Consider the following 4,441-nt stretch of genomic DNA (forward strand, 5'->3'; position numbering starts at 1 on the left):
CCGCCTTTTCAGTTTAAAAAAATAAAAGAAAATGATAAAAATGTCAAAAAAATAAAAGAAAATAAGTTTCCCATGTGATATGTGGTCTAGTTGTTGGGAAAATTTACAAATATGAATTTCGACTTTATTTGCAAAATCTCTCTGGAAATTTGTAAAATGGCCATAACTTTTGCATACGAACTCGGATGAAAAAGTTTTTTATATGAAAAATCATCTACTCGAAAAGTTACATCCAAATTTAACCGGGGGAACCCCGTTAAACATTTTTGAAATCCCAAAAGCCTAACAGAAAAAAAAGTTACGGGGCTTTTAAGATCTGGAGGCAAACAAATTCAAAAAAAATCAGTTTTTTTTAACTTTTGTTAAATCTGGTCAAACTATGGTCAAACTAATTATTCAAGAATATTAGTGTTACTAAATAATTATTTTATTTTTTTTGAATTTTGGTCAAATCTGGTCAAACTATGGTCACACTATGGTCAAATCTGGTCAAACTATGGTCAAACTATGGTCAAACTAATTATTCATGAAATATTAGTGTTACTAATTTTTTAGAACGATAGTTTCAAACTCAAACAGTGAAATGTGTGACTTCATGCTCAAGCTAAATTCCTGAGGTTAATAGGATTGACATCTTACTATTGTCAGGAAAACAACAAGTGTAGACTTGGAAACGAGGGAGAATAGAACCCGCAAGTTAAGCATGCTCAGGCTGGAGTAGTGAGAGGATGGGTGACCGTCCGGGAAGTTAGATGATTTGGAATGATGAGGGGTGATTAGAGATTAAATTGAGCAGCGATGAGGGGTGATTAGAGATTTGCGTTAAAATAATTCAGAAATTTGAAAATTTCGAAAAAATAATCAAAAACATTTTTCGAAAAAATTCAATTTTTTTTTGGAGATTACAGATTAGTAGTAGCACGGGTGGCACCCGCGCTACTGCTATAAGTTAGCTGTAGCGCCTTATTAGTAGCGCGGGTACCCGCGCTGCTGATAGGCCTAAAACCCGCGCTGCTGCTAGGCTTTTCCCTAGTAGTGATGGCTCTTGCCCGCGTTAAGGCGTATTGGACAGATATGGAGGCCACCATCATTGCGACCCAGAATCCGGCGGGAAGCCAGGATCCGGCCGAGCACTACTTGGAGGAGGTAATAGAAGGTGCTCATTTAATAGAGGCTTTGTGCTCGAAGAATGTCATGTTCGAGTGAAAAATATTTTCATTGTAAAAACAATTTTATTGTAATTATGGAGGCTATGTTTATATTTTTCGCCCAAAAGTGCTATTGTGCCTCCTCTGCGGCCGTTTTATGTATATATGTAATCTGAAAGTTAGTAGTCATTGGCTTCAGCCCCCACGCATACAATGCGGGGGTGTTCGCGAAAAATGCGTAATCACACTTGATCCAACGTCTTGGTCCATTAAGGAGGTGATCGCTCATCAAACTAGGCAACCGGGCTATATAGCTTTAACACTTTCACTTAGCCATAGGAGTTTGACGGTGGGGCTACTATGTAGCCCCTGGTACCTTTGCATGCATCCGAATACGGGCGCGCGTGTACATGACCGGGAAACGGTCCTTCGTTAATGCAGAGGAATCCTAAATATTCTGATAAGTCTTCGAGTGGTTGAACAGTCTCTCGCTATATCATGACAGTCAGTTTTCGGCTTTCTCTACTGAGGTGCTCATCCGGAATAATCAGCGCACAATCGCAGTAGTTCTCCTTTGGCCACCTTAGCCGATAAGAATGGAACATAAGGCAGCAAACCCAGGAGACGGGCAAACCCAACATTTGACCAAAGACATGATTCGGAGCTGATGCATATAAGGCCAAACTCGCGACGCTGAACACTCCCGAAGGTACTCGGACTTTATAACATATGCTGGGCTGAGTAACGCCCTTTATTATGAACCCTATATTTCCAGGTACGTGCATTAGTCTGTCGTGGCGAAATGCCAATAACGGCAGTATCCTCCGTGGGTGTAGTACCCATGGGATGTGTAAGAAACAAGAGACAATAAAGAAGGTTTACACAGGGGCTTAATATAAAGAGAAACCTTTGAGCGGGGCCCTGCTGCACGTCTGCGCCTTTGTCTCCGTTGTGCCGTGTCCTGGGAGGGTATCGCACGAATGATGTCTGTAAAAAGGAAAACTCATGTAAAAGAGTATGACGTAAGTGTGCGAAGAGTTGGCTATCATCAATGGATAGTAAAAGTGTAAGACATTGACCTGTTAATAAGGTCAAGCCAAGAGTTGGGCTTTATTAGATATCTATAGCCCCTGCTGTCCTCTATGGATTACATGTATGGCGCCCAGCTCAGGTTTATCGGGCTGCCGGACTCGTCTAACCATGTCTGTGGTCTTAACGACCAATCATGCGTTCTGATATTAGAGGCTGCTTAGAGTCCGGCTGCTAGAGCCGTCACATACTCTTCCGCGCGTAAGGAACGCTCTGTATTTCCATTAACGGTGATGATGCCACGTGGACCAGGCATCTTGAGTTTAAGGTAGGCGTAGTGCGGTAATGCGTTGAAGCGGGCGAAGGCCGTTCTCCCGAAGAATGCGTGATAACCACTTTGGAGGGGGCGCGATGGTGAAGAGTAGTTCTTCGCTTCTGAAGTTTCTTGGGGAACCGAATGTCACCTCTAGGAAGAGGGAACCCCTGCAGTGGGCTTCAACGCCTGGTATCACCCCTTCAAAGGTGGTGTTACTTTGGCTGATTCTGGATGGGTCTATCCCCATCCTGCAGACAGTGTCCTAGTATATTAGATTAAGACTACTACCGCCATCCATGAGGATGCGAGTGAGATGGTATCCGTCGATTATTTGGTCGAGCACCAAGGCAGCTGATCCTCCGTGCCGCATACTAGTCGGGTAGTCCCTGTGATCGAAGGTGATCGGGCAGGCCGACCAGTGGTTAAGTTTGGGGGCGACAGGCTCTATAGCGTATGCGTCTCTGAGCGCGCTTTCACGCCTTCTCTTGGGTATGTGAGCCGCGTGGATCATGTTTACTGTTTTTACCTCTGGTGGGAATTTTTTCTGACCCCCAGTGTTCAGCTAGCGAGGCTCATCCTCGTCTTTACTTGGTGTTTCCCTTCCCTTGTGTTTGACATTTAATTTGCCGGCTTGCATAAAGACCTAACATTCTCTGTGAGTGTGGTTCGTAGTTTTTTTGGGGGTGCCATGAATTTGCACAGTCTGTCCAGGACTTTGTTCAGGCCGGACGGTCCCTCTTTGCTGCCTTTAAATGGCTTCTTTTGTTAACCGGGTCGACAGCCCCTGAATCCGGCATTGACCATTGTGTTGTCCGGACTTTCTTCCTTGTTTCGACGTTTGTTTTTATTGCGCCGTGGCTTCCCGTTGCCATCCCTGATTTTGGATGTGCCTGGGTCGCTGGTGCCTCTATGGGCCAACCAGCTGTCTTCACCCATGCAAAAGCGGGTCATATGGCTTGTTAAGGCTGCCATTGTCCTCGGATTTTCTTGGCCGAGGTGTCTGGCGAGCCACTCATCCTGGATACTATGCTTGAAGGCCGCTAGGGCTTCGGCATCCGAACAATCGACAATTTGATTCTTCTTAGTGAGGAATCTATTCCAAAGCTTGCGGGCGGACTCTCCGGGCTATTGAATTATGTGACTTAAATCGTCAGCGTCCGGAGGTCGGACATAGGTTCCTTGAAAATTGGCCCTGAAAGCATCTTCAAGTTCCTCCCAACTTCCGATTGAGTTTTCGGGGAGGCTTTTCAACCAGCGCCGAGCTGGTCCCTTCAACTTGAGGGGAAGGTATTTGATGGCATGGAGGTCGTCCCCATGACCCATGTGGATGTGAAGGATAAAATCCTCAATCCAGACCCCGGGGTCTGTCGTTCCGTCATATGCCTCTATGTTCACGAGTTTGAAGCCCTGTGGAAATTTGTGGTCCAGTACCTCTTCGGTGAAGCACAGAGGGTGAGTGGCCCCTCTGTATCTGGACATGTTGTGGCGTGATGTTGACTATTGTTGTGTCCGGTGATGATTCCGAATTGGTACTCGATCAGTCTGATTGTTTTGGTGACCGTAATCTTGCACCAGAGCGTGTCCTCTAGATCCATAGATGGACCTGGTTGCGCCGGCCTTTTAATCCAGGAGCTCAAGTAAATCGTGTGCGGCATCAGTTGCTGCTCTATTGTGGTTATAAAGTGGTTGTTCCGGCCTACTAGCCGGATTGTTCTTCGGTGGAACGGCCTCATCATCGAATTCTGGCAGCAGCTTGCGCTTTGGATAGCCCTTTGTGTGGTGATCGTCACAGTATTTTTCTTTAGTGTCTAGCACTTTATTCCATTTGCGATTGAGCATTTACTGTGCAGCCTTAAGCCTTTGCTTCTTCTTCTTTAGACTTCTCGCAGTGGCCATAAGCCTTCTGTGGAGTTTATCTCGTTCCCAACTTGTTTTCGGGATGATGAAT

The sequence above is a fragment of the Triticum aestivum genome, chromosome 2B (assembly GCF_018294505.1).
Source record: "Triticum aestivum cultivar Chinese Spring chromosome 2B, IWGSC CS RefSeq v2.1, whole genome shotgun sequence".
In the NCBI taxonomy this organism is placed as follows: domain Eukaryota; kingdom Viridiplantae; phylum Streptophyta; class Magnoliopsida; order Poales; family Poaceae; genus Triticum; species Triticum aestivum.